General features: G+C 36.8%; 1 long non-coding RNA gene across 2 annotated transcripts; it reads right to left on the minus strand.

The window, feature by feature from the left end:
• Window positions 1-200: 200 nt before the first annotated feature.
• Window positions 201-12,926, minus strand: LOC111263158 (uncharacterized). Of its 2 annotated transcripts, none has more exons than XR_015312177.1 (3): window positions 3,754-12,926; window positions 1,240-1,385; window positions 201-995 (listed from the first exon to the last, which is right to left on the minus strand). It is a non-coding gene; the product is annotated as an uncharacterized LOC111263158 (long non-coding RNA). The 2 variants fall into 2 exon arrangements; XR_002682065.2 differs by having other exon boundaries at window positions 1,240-3,830; window positions 6,313-12,925.
• Window positions 12,927-13,426: the final 500 nt, after the last annotated feature.

Below are 13,426 nucleotides of genomic sequence, written 5' to 3' on the forward strand. Positions count from 1 at the left end.
TTTTTTTCCGAACTTCGATGTGGAGCTTGATGACAATCATCCCCAGAAAAAACTCTCTAATAATAACAGCTAAACATACTTGTTTAATATACTCAATTAAGAGTTATGAAAAAATGTCATATATTAGTCCTTTCTGGATTCTCTTTGATCAAAACAACAACCGTTGATTGAGGTTCCGCTTTGCGACACGCGTATGCACATTATAAAAGAACGATAAAGAACCTAAGGCGCCGCACCTTTCATACACACTTAAGACTATCGCAGAGAAGCAAAAAAAAGCCATGATACATTAAAGAAAAACATATTATTTTCTTTATTTATATGTGGTGGACATCAAAAAAGTTCACCCGTTCAGTCTGAATCAAGAAATGTCTGTCAAAAGTGTGCGGCATAACAGTCGAATCTAACAAGGAACTAACCCACACTTAATGAAACAGATAGATAATTTTTTCTAGTAGGTTACTTGATTCCTGCAATCGGGAGTGTTTTTTCAACAAGATAAAACTTCGATTGCCTCCGTCGTCAACGTAGAGGGAGGCCTTTTTGCTAGAGCTTCAAGGTATAGAAAATGTAAAGCTACGTAAATAGTATGGATGCACAGACTTCGATAAATGATCGAGCAGCATTGGTTTTCAGTCTTCTAATATAGCTCTAATAAAAAAGCCGTTAATTTTGTAAGTCACTTCTATATCACCTGGTCTGCCTGACTCCTTCAAGTCCCAATTCCTCAAGTCAGTCCATCGCCATCCTGATGTAACTAAGCACCAGTTAGGTATTACTTCAATAATATGTTCTGACAGGGCTTCCTTAGATTGTTGGCTTGACTATAGACGGATACACACACAATCCACCTCAGCAGGAATACAACCGTTTGTATTTGCAGAATAACACATCTGATTTGGCGTTCGAATAGTTGACTAAGAAGAGTCTACCTATGAAACGAAATTACCTTTTCAGTTAGCATTAGATTGCTGGTCCTTGTGCGTTAATCCAACCTAATTCATAATGGAAAATAATTCATTTTATTCTTATGGCAATGGTACACGTATTTTCAGTATTTTCCAGTAAGAAAAATTTCAACTCTCACAAATAATAATACTCCTTTAGATTACGAATTAAATTTTCCGAAAAACAATATTTGAATAGGTTAATCATGATTAGAAAGTTTACTTTGTAGGCTAACTACGTGTATGCGGTAATTATGAAACAACTTTAAGTCACATAAAGTAATCACCGTACCTGTTCTATTCAATGGCCAGCATGTACATTCATTGTATTCAAGGAATGACCAAAATAGAAACTATAGAAACTGCAGATGAGACGACGCCTCTAAATGGCTAATGGCGTGTAACGATACTCAACTTCGACGTCGCAACCGCTATGACCTGAAACGACAAATCATGGAAACCGGAGGAAGAAAGGATTCAAAGAATTTCCCATTAAAAGAAAAATGCTACCAGTATGCTGACAGTGGCAGTAGAGGGACATGGATTAGGAGGTTGCGTGGATACGAAGCTGAGCGCCCCTCTGGGTTTTCGTCCTAAGGCCCAAAGAGACTTTAAAAAGAAAAGTTGTGAAACACTTCATACTAAGACTCTAACCTGTTTTAATCTTCCTTTGAAAGCTATGATAATGCTCATTTATTGTGCAATTTCATGTTTTCCCAAATCTTACACTGTATACAACGCAAGTAGTAATCAGCGTTTAGCAAAATAAAATAACGATATAAGGCATAACATATCGGGTTATTTGATATGAAACGTGGCAGTATATTATAACAGTTCAGTAACTACAACAATAGGAATAGCCATATAATCTTTGTGAGCGGTGAAGCGTTTACTACAAGAGTATCATACGCAGTTGGTCTAAATAAATGTTTTCGAACTTGAAAGTTAGTCTATATAAATGTAAAATCCCATTCGGGTTAAAACAGCTAAACAAATTAGTACCCATGATTTGAGCGAAGATCAAGTACAAACGAGGCTGTAGTAGCGCTTGCTTCTTTTGGCTTTCACGCTACACCAATGGCGTATTCTCGTATAAAGTTGTAACCTGTAATAGAAGATGGATCCTTCGCGACGATCGGAGGTGATCACATCAATGAATGGATGCAACTCAGCTGGCAAGAGTTCACTCTAAAAAAATTTACTGCTGCAAGACTTCACGGTGTTTGTTGATCCTACAGAAATGTTGCCCACTATAAAGCCATAGATTCTAGTTCGTAGATGATGGCTAGATTGTGTTGTCAATAATTGCAGGATATGATAAGAAAAAAACTTTGCATCACTTAGCTAAGATTAGTGAGCAAAGGTGAACCACTCTTATTGCACGGCAACGCTTGACCTTATACCTAAGGAATTACGATAGCAAAAAATAAAAAGGTGACAGTTGGAGGTTATCTCTTATCAACTATACTTGCCAGACATTGTTCTTATAAATTAGCATTTTTTTCACTAAATTCACTAAACAGGGAAATTATCCAAATCTGAACAGAATACTAAAATTGCCTTTGGAATCATCGTGGACATTCGTTACCGGAAATAAGTTACCGTCCAAATGCCAGAAGGTCATATATAATAGTGGTGGATATATCGATGTAAAATAAATAAACAGTCAAAATAAAACAAGTCGAAAAGTCAATATTTACTATATTACGTTTCACACTGAACGATCCAATATAAAGCTTGGATCACATATCTTTAATTACATTGGCCAATTGTTTGCATACCTTTTAGATCTAAACTTACATAAACCTTACATTCACAGATCGACGGTTGTGCACGGGCACTTCACTTAAATATTAGGTACACGTTGAGGATATTGTCCTGAACAGGCTCTATGCTGCCGATAAGCTCTCCGTCTATCAGAACAAAGGATTGTCCAGCTAGCACAGACAGTTAGTTCCATGCCCCGGCTGCTGTTTAACCTATAGGATTGTTTATTCGGTGTAAGCCAGTTGAAATCCTATTTTACAAGTCGACAGCCTCAAGACGTGATCAATGTTCAAGCTACGTGAAGCAGAATAAATACTTTACTTGAAAAATGCTCCTAATGTACGTAAAATTTTTTGTGATACGTGCTCGTTGTAAACTCTTTTTTGCCTGATTGAGTTGACGTCGGATTATATTCGATAAGTCCGCTATGTATGTGCACGAATGTAGCAAGCTAGCAGTTTGCATCAATTCTTAATAGTGATTGTAATACAGTTAAATAGTTGTTTTTTGTCAGCTCTATATTGTTTTACTATAGTGTTAAACAGAGCACAGGAAGAAATCTCAAGTAATGAGCTACTATTCAAAGGCCAGTCTGTAAATGATTGTTGGTTTTTGTCGTTTTATTTGTTTTCTTATAATTACCGCATCGGTATAGAGCTTTGCCAATAACACATGTCGCAGTATGTTTTAGTGAAACCGACTTTGATATATGCGGATGCAAGCGAGCTAAAAAATCAGTACGTTTACGTATCACGCCAGTGGGAAAAACAAGGATCCAACCTCATAACCGTTCGATTTCCATTACAACAATAGGAAAAGATACAGTACTTAATTAACGTTTTCTATTTTATGTGTGCCTCATTGGCCTAATTGTACCGCCTCAACTAGTCTAGTCCAAAGTGAGCTCAAAGACCTTCGACATGAATACGAGTTCAAGTTAAAAGTTACAGTTGTTTTGTGAAAGTATTCTGTTTGAAGTATCGGTCTAGCTAACTTATCTGTATTTGTTTCAACAATTCGGCTACATTGTTCAAATTACCTTGCTTCGGTTATCTTATATTTCACGGCTGCGACCTTGCTGTCTTGTTGCCCCTATCTGGTTGTCCCGTTCTCCCACTGCAAATAAACCTGTTCGTCAACTCATTACTCACTATGACTGTTTCGCTATTTAGAAACTTACTATATTTTTTCAATATTATCATACAAATCTTAAAAACCTATTGTAACCAAGCAAGTAAAAAATATGAAAACGTGGATATACTAACACATTTCTTTCCGGAAAATTCAATTTTGTGCCTATCGTGTTACTAGAGCTAAGCCACTTTTAAACTTTGATGTTACACAATTGTGATTTTTTTGGTTTGGATAAAAACCATTTCGTCTTTTATACTCTTTAGGGTTTTAGAAAACATATCATTTTAGGATGGTTTTGTTTCGTCAAGATGAAATGACAAGCCCCAAGAATACCCGAGTGAATAACGTATTTGCATGCTAACCTTAGGAACACGATGTGATCCAAGTTCGTATAGGGAGCGAGCGGTCCAGTGGTATCTCTAACGGCAATACTGGACGTAAAACTTACAAGAAATATAAAATTTGATACGAGTATTTTCAAGATTATCGATATAGGTACCTATGTAGAACAAAAATTTAAATTCACTTTTAGGTAGTGCCATGTTTGTTGGCGATAGAAAACGCGAATACATTTTTGCTTAATTTCAGAAAAGTAAATATTATGCCAATTTCTAAATTGCCGCCAATTTACCGCGTTAAATGTATCATTTGATTATAATAAACAGTTTAAGCAGTCATTAAAGGAATCTCTAATACTGCCTATCCAATTACAGTGGCAACTTCGATCAGTTATTAAAAAATAGCGATTAATAAAGCCGTCTGATGATTCTACTATTACTAATTTCTAGTATTACTAATTCTAGTATTACTAATATTATTATTATTATTCAATTATTTAAATTAAAACGGTTTCTTGCTAGTGAAATTACTTATTGGCATACATTGATGCATTTTCCAACTTTCTGAGCATTTGAACGTCTATTTATACGTAGCAGATTTATTCATCAAAACATTTGTGCATTCATTCAATTGTTCAAGACTAACTAAGAAGTCAGTGGCGCGGAAATGACTGTTTTAACTCACTGTGTATACGGTAAGTTATTTACCATTTTACCTGTAATAATAAAATAGTTGATGCCCAATTTTTGGTCACTAGGTAAATAATGATTATAACAGAGATAAAGACATGCTGTTTGCATCTCTTGTCCGTGGGCGGCCTCATCATCCATTGCAAATCGACGCAGTTAACCTGATATATTCTAGAGTCGATAATCATTAAAGATTACTTAAAATTATACAATACTAGCCTTTTTTTATCCGTTGCCTAAGGTCCCGTCATTGTGGACCATAGTAGATTTTAAGTATGTTAAACAAACAACATGCATTTCGCTATATTTAAAGTGCAAACTATTTGTCTGTGTATTATGTTAACGTTAGTTTTTCTAACGCATTAATGACATCAATAAATTTCACTGAATTCATGCGTATATGTCCATATATTGATCTATGTATACAGCATGTGGCAAAAACCTGTTAGCGGTTTGAGAGGTCTAATTTGCATTTCTTTTACTTTTATTTCTAATACATTAAACTCATTGGTTACATTAACAAATGCAAACAGAAAATTTTCAAATTTTAAAAAGGGCTGTCAAACATATTTAAGTTGCTGCTTCTATAATATGCATCGGAACGCTATTAACTCACGTAAATATGATAGTATTATGTAGATCAATAATGGTCCCTAATCTATTTAAAAACAGTAAAGGTCAAATTTTTATTATAATTTTTGCCTGTTTTTAACGTATCGCACCCATACCGCAATGAAGAAGTAGGCAAACAGGCTTTAGAGGCTACATTTTCAGCCGTATGAATTGTTCATCGAATCTTGTTACTGTCGGGTGTCCATTATCAATATATTAAAGATAAGCTTCAAACGCAAAATGCCTGTAACCGCTCGAAGCTTTTAACATGAATTGGACTTTTTTTTTGAAGGATGTTATATGCACTATAAAGTTTCTGTGCCGCATAGTAAACTAGATAAAACAACATGTAGATGAAACATCATAATAATCGCACCATCGCACCGTCTCCGGCATATCTATAGATTGCCGACTGTTGTAAATAATATACCAGGGCACCAATTAATGTAACTAAATTATTATAAGACGAAAAAGCTCAACAGTTTATGCTAATTTAAAACAAACTGTACCAAACGTGTTGTCGCATTTGTGGCTGGCAAGAGAAATAGTCGATGCATACACGTATTATCTGTTTTATTTATTATAGTATAGGCTATAAATAGTATACACATTAAAACTTATCTCGGTATCAGCTAAGTCTAAAGCGCTTTACCAGCTGCTTTGGCCTGCTGCGTGCTTATTGTTGCTTTAGACCTAACGGTTTCCTTCAAACTAAGCTGTTCGAAAAGTGCCAGTTCGTTTGCATCTGTATCGGGGTTGTCAATTTACGTATATATATATATATATATATATAGGAAACTGAAAATCGTGTCATAGCACTATACCTGACGAGTGACAAGCCGACGGCAGACAGCTGATGCCCGTACTATGTGGTGCTCGTTTTATTATGGTTGTAGCAATTATAGGTAAAGAGCACAGCGTCAAATAACAGTTTGAATAAATATCGTTTGAAGCTGAGATTTTTAGCACCACTCATAGCCTATAACCAGAGAGGTTAGATGAACGAGATGAGTCTAATGGCAGGCTAACGACAGCAACGAACAGCAACTCTTGTTTCGTGAAACAACTAGTCGATACTTGTTTGCACGTCTCAATTACCCTAAACGGTGTCACATATCAAAGAAAATCGCGTTGAAAGAATAAACGCACACTAAATTTGAGAAGGCTATAGTGAAAATAGGCTATAGCCTTTATACACACGATTGTTGAAATTTCAGAAATTCAATTGTAGCTTTATACAGAGAATCGATCGTTTCTGTTACGTTTACTAGACAACAGTTGACATATATCCATGAGAAGATTTTCAAGTCCAAGTAAATAATAAAAATCTTCCTAGCTGAACAATAAATCCTTATCGATATCAAGCTGCTTCGAAAAAATTACACAGTACGATTTTTTAAAGGCATTTGAATAAAAATAATCGTGTCTTAAGAAACACATAGCATATAGGTAGAGCTAATTTTTAAAGCGGAACGTAACTTTTCCTGGCGTGTAAATGCTTCAATGTATAGATTATTACATACGCATACTGACTCATCCAGTTAGTAGTAATTTATTCCATTAAAAACCGCATTACTCACTGCAGCTATATGCATAGCTTCATTTAGAATTGGGATCAGTCTACTGATTAATATGACTGCAGCGGAGAAAAATTCTACACCATATGGCCACCATCCATAGTAGATGGATATATATATATATAGTAGATGTTAACCTTCTGTTCTGATACCGTGCGCGTGCATTATGAACTTTCTCAGCAACATTAGCTGTTGTTTGAACTGTGTTTTGGGTTATACTAACTATTAATTATCCAGAAAAGTGGTCAAATCATTTCATTTATTGATGTCGTACGAGGTACGTGAATTTTTGCTGTACTACCTCAATCAACGAGCGTAACTTTTCAAATCAGTGAGCTTTGTTAGGCCATTAAAAGAACGGACCTTGCACAAGTGCATAATTTCACGTTCGCGTCTTAACGTAGTGGGTAGCTTATGTCAACAAAAACAATGGGGATGCTTGGTGGTATAGGTACGAATCCAACGATAGACACTCTTCGTTTTCTGCCGGGAGCCAGCCATTTTATAAAGAGCCCAAGAGCGGTGTCGGTCGAAAAACCTGAGAAAGGCATGTATAGAAGTGCATATTCTGAAGAGCTTTTTTTGATGTGGTTCCATAACGAGTCATGCAGGTTCCGTGGGACTTGATTATTGTTTTCCAGGACGCTTAATCGAAACAGTATGTATGTGCGAGTTGTAAAAGGAGTTTCAAGATCCAAAAAAAGTAAAATTGATTTTAGCCGTCGTTCAGCTCAGTAAAGAAGATAAAGCTAATCTATAAATGCCGTAGATGTCATAAGGCTCTTCGATCTGAACCTTTCTATATCCAAAGCAAAATTACCATGCGTTATAATGAAACCCATTGCAAAGCTCGCATGCAGGCCACTAATGTATGTAGTAATAACCCACTCATATAACCAGGTAGCATCTTAGATATGTAACCTGTAGATATGTAATGTACTTTAATTATAAGCTACTTAGTTTTTTAATGCTCGATTGAGCTTAAATGAACGCATTGAAATGAGTTGGTTCCCCACAGCATAACGGGGCAAATCTGTTAACCTAGCTCGTGCTTGCTAGTTACATCTTTTTTTGACTTCTGCAATAAGGCATTGTTTGGACTCGTTATTGTTAGGATTGAATACAGCCGATTTTAGACGGGTCGTCTTGCTTATTGAATATTCCTGCCAACAAATGAATGTAAGCACTGGATGTGTGAAACATCGTTGATGATCTGAGAAAAACTGACGGACTCCTGTCAGTGGAAACATAAATCAAAAGATTATGGTCGTGTATTTTTGTACTCCGCACATTTAGAATACCTATGCAAAAGGACTGAAGCATTTAAAAATACTGAAAAATCTCTTTTAGGCAAAAGCATATATTCGTTACGAGGCTGCCAATGCCGCCGACACTTCACGTAACAGAAAATCAGCTTCCTTCAGTTGTACTGTGGTACTCATAATTATCGAAGCTGTCAATTTATGCAATACAAAATACATGCAAGACAGGAAATAAATGTGACTTCGTTTGCAGATTAAAAGTTGGCAGAAGGCTTTAATTGGTTATCTGATTGTAAGCAATCAAATACCACTGAAAATTATGTGTATTTATTTATTCTGGTTGCCGAGTGCAAATATTTATCGTTTAAAAAATCGCTAGCGTCGTGTCTAGCACTGCCTCGGATACCTCTTCTTCTAAAATAATATGCTATTATATAGATTATTTTTTGAAATCTCTTCGAAGACGTACCTCAGCCTTTCTTTTCACCTAAACAATTATAAGTTTTAGAAGTGTTTTTGAATATCGTCACTTAAGCTGTATTCTACATGTATACTAGTTACAAAGTCATTCTGAAAGATGTTGCTTTTATAAATAATGTTGGAATTGTACATTTATTGCAATAATTATTTCCTATTTTCTATGAAATTCCCGCCGCAACTCTTGTGTTAGTAAGCATGACTAATTTCCTAAGATAAGCTGTAAGAAATTGGAAGGAAAGTAGTGCAACCAGCTAGACCTTATTAATAGCTTAGCAAACAAATTATTATCGCCCCTAATTCATACCCAATAAAAATTCATTTTGTATTGGAAAACTGGAAACGACCGCAACTATCGTTGCAAGTCGAAGTGACCAGCTCTTTCGGCGGTTTTCTTGAGAAGTCTTTTGTATACAAAGATAGAAGGCAGGACGAGAAGGCACCAGGTTTCATAAAGAAGAAAATGGCCTCAACAGCAGCAGCAGCAGATGTTTGTACGCAGAAGGAGAGGAGGCTGCTTTATTGTAAGAAAACAGGGATCACCATTTGAGCCCATAGCCAAACTCAGAGCGATCGCCGTCTGGCCTAACCTGATTTAATGATTGTTGCCTGGTCACCAAGCGCTATGCTAGTAGCGATAACCTAGAAAGACGAGAAGAATTTGTTCGGGAAGCCGAAATTTTCGGAACAGCTAAACACCACCATGTGGCATCAATAAGCGAAGCCACATAGCGCTCTATACGAGTCTTCCAATGGATAAATATTCTTACTTTGTGGCTCGGTAATTCTTAGATATATATAGATTTTGTAGCACACTTGGCTTTGGCATATTCGATATTATTCCGTTCGATATTCCGTTGACAAATAATAAAAGAAACGTCCTTTGAATTCAACAACTGCTGCGAACATAAATACCTTGGAATCGATTACATCATCAATTTCAAAAACGTCTCGGCTTTAGCTGTTGGAAAAGCGTACCTAAATAGCTGAAATTCTGATAGAATTACTGAATCGATTCATACTAATACATGAACATTTGAATCTTTGCACCTACCATTTTCCGCTGCATAATCGAAGCTCTATGCTCAATACAGAAGATGTATTTTTACAACAAACTAACAAAAACGTAGAAAGTTAAGATAAAAACATTAGCTATATATTTTTGCAGATATAGTCTCGTTTATTTAGGAGCGTATATCGTCTGCTTACTTTTAAAGTAGTATACGCAAATTTTTCAGCTTTATCGCATTTTTCGCGTTTTCGAGATATTTCTTCTGTTCTATCGAGATATACTTCAGTCTCATGTATGAACATATTTGTGGGACTTTCCTTTTTCATTATTTTACTTTGATTCTGCTCTACAAACTTGTGATAAGAACTATTCATTGAAACACCAACGACAATTTCGTACTAGTACGTCCATATAATTTGACGTTGTATTTAAAATTCTACTAAATTCTAAAGTTTTACTGACATATAACATGATTTTATTGACTGATGGGTGTTATGATCAACAAGATTGTTATTTATACCCACTGTAAAAATACTTTTTCCTCTGAGTATATGAGTCTAATACACAAGTAGTGCACCACGAAAACACGAATTCACAAATACGTATATATGTATATAAAATCACCATCGTACGACTGAACGCCTGTTCGTGCCTCGATTATATTATATACAATCTTAAACTTCGACAATATGGTGTGGTTGTTTGGATGCTTACGCCAGATGCATTAGTGCAGAAAAAGGCATAAAACATTAGTCGCATGTTATTACAGTCGTAATAGTAGAACACGAGTATCGAACTACATGCAGCTGATATTACCACTCGATTGGATGGCAACAATTCATGTTAAAAACAGCATAACAGGAAGCGCATTAGAAGAACAGCAGAAACTGCTCATCAATGACGGAAAGATAAACTATTTTTTGAAAACCGAGTTGGGATATTGACTTAAGCCGTGCCCGTTTCATCTGGACTATCACGCTAGCAAGATACGTTGACATGCTTGCCATACTTATTTAAATATATTTATTATATTGTACATAAAATCAGACTTATGATTAACCAAATTGATTCTTCTTTTAACAGATAAACAACGGATCTATAGCCCATAAGGGCAAACGTTCAATACGCTTTTTTCACGTGATGACTACAAGAATGTCATATATCCTGTTCTAGTTACTATTGGTGCAATAATTTCGTTTGACCAGCCTTTCATTTGCTGGCGTGGTTACCGGAGTCAGCAATTTTCGCTCTCAGTTGCTTGCAGCAGATATGGTTAAATAACACCTCTAGACTCCATAGTACTTCTAATTTTTCGTTTATAATTTATGTGAAGCTATCTATTGTGTGCAGTAATGGCATTGCCGGCAGACATGTTTTTTTTTCTTAAAAATATATTTCTACACATAAGATGTGCTCGATTAAACGTAGATAAATGAGGTTCTACATAGTAAAAAAAACCTTTTGCACCCACTGCATCTTGAATGAAGGATACTAGACAAAAATCGCTTTGAAAGTTGCACAACATACGCACAAATATAGGCACACAGAGACGCCCGTCCGTATAACAACATGCAAACTCACATCCACGAACATGCACCGCTTTGAAGCTATTTTTTTTCTTGTAGCCATATTCGATATACTCCAGATTGCTAAGAGTTGGCGTAGGCTATCATCGCCACACTTGACCATCTACGCATCGGTGTGTGTCAAGCCGCTGTTAGAGACGCTTCCCGTAGTCGGTGACAATTACCCGTTTATCATCCTGTTCCGTAAGGCATCCATATCTAATACCGGCGTGCGGTCTAACAATTTAAGCCAAGACAACGCGACAGCTTTGAACGACCCTTGATCACGGCCGATCAGAAGAAGGTACTTGACGCTGAAGATTCCTACCATCACCAACTGCTGCTGTTGCTGCACCTATATCCTGTGAGCGAAGCTTTCCTTTTTACTTTCCATTGACGCTCGCGAGCTCGCTGGGAACGACATAATCATTCTCAACGGCCTTTGCTTCATGCTGACGATCCATAGGGATAGAAATCTTCTCGGTGTCGAGGGTATCCTTCGACTCTACAGACTCTTTTTCATCCCGTTCGCTTAAATCAAGTTCTGGTGCTGTTACTTCTCCATCGACTTGATGAAGGTTGGGATAGAGCTGGCTATGGGATTCCTTGGCTGAATTGTCCTTTACAAATATATAATGATTAGACTCGGCACAGTATCTTTTATACAACACGAAAAGAATCATTCCGCCCACTGAGAATAGGACGACAAAGATAACAATGTTGATAATGTCGAATAGCATTTTTCGTTGCAAGAAGCGTTGTACAGTACGATAGAGCAAGCGCGTTTCGGCCAAGTATTAGTATCTCACCAAACTGCCTATGGCTTGGTCGGTAAGAAATTTCGCAGCAACTAGCAAAACTAACGCTTGTTGCAAAAAAATTATTTAAAAAAACCCGTTGAATTTGTGAAAAACTTCAGTAAGCGTGAATTTATCATGAACTCACTTATCCACGAACATTAGTTTACACTTAAGTTAATAACGTGGATGCGCACGTTCTCACTTTATTGTTACGCTTGTCGTTTCAAACCAGGCTATACGTTGGGCGCGGCACTGCCTCCAGTTTTCCTTCTACAGAGTTGTGAGAGGCATACGGCACAATAACAAACGGCAACAGCACTCGTTGATAGAACGGCGATGCACTTTCATGCTATTTGTGCTGCTGCTGTTCATAGTTCTTCATACTTTTCCTTTGGCTCACTTGGAGTAAGCGACTGTCCGGCGGCAGACGGTGTGCCCCGCAGCCAAAGTGCGAGGACACTTCTTTTCGATTAAACGGCACTATGTTTAGCTGAAGATTGGGCAAGAGTTAGGCAACAGTAATGATAAACAATGAGTAAATATGTTTGTAGAAATTGTTTTGTAGAACTGACCCAAAGAACCTCCAAGTAAAGCTCTGTAGAATCCTCTGGTAGATATTTCCCGCGTTGACGTATGAAAGTAAGAAGGATCAGAGTTTGATTGTTCAGCTGCTAGGTGACGCTCTTGTAGCTTCAACCATCAAGCTCATTTAACCAATAGAGGAGAGGATGAAGAAGGCCTCTAAATAAATGTACCGCTGGATGGATCCTATTCGACGGGTGAACGCATTCGTTTATAATCTGCCGCCCTGGGTAGGCGGCTGTCCAGTTCAAAGAGGCCACGCACAGCTTAGACATAAACATACACGCGAGGGTTAAAATGATAAATGTCTCGCTTTCTTTTCAAGCTTTGATAACGGATGGTTGAAGAACACAATATCACCAACTTTCTGGTCCATATTGTTGTATACCGAAAATCCTAAATCAGTAGGCAAAGGATCAGCGCATGATTGATAGGCTTTTCGATGGCGAATTTAGTAAATACTGCGTCATACAACGGTGAAACTTTATCTATGGATACCACGAATACACGAATGGGAACGTTTGAATCGCTTGTCGAAAAATTTCTTTTGATCGTATTTTAATTAAGAAGTGGGATTTTTAAATCAATCAGAGACAAAGACAAAAAAATGCTTTCAGCTTAATCTGTAATATCTGGCTACAGGAACACGATATGGATAAACGT

This window comes from Varroa jacobsoni, unplaced genomic scaffold (assembly GCF_002532875.2).
Source record: "Varroa jacobsoni isolate VJ856 unplaced genomic scaffold, vjacob_1.0 scaffold_738, whole genome shotgun sequence".
NCBI classification, from domain to species: domain Eukaryota; kingdom Metazoa; phylum Arthropoda; class Arachnida; order Mesostigmata; family Varroidae; genus Varroa; species Varroa jacobsoni.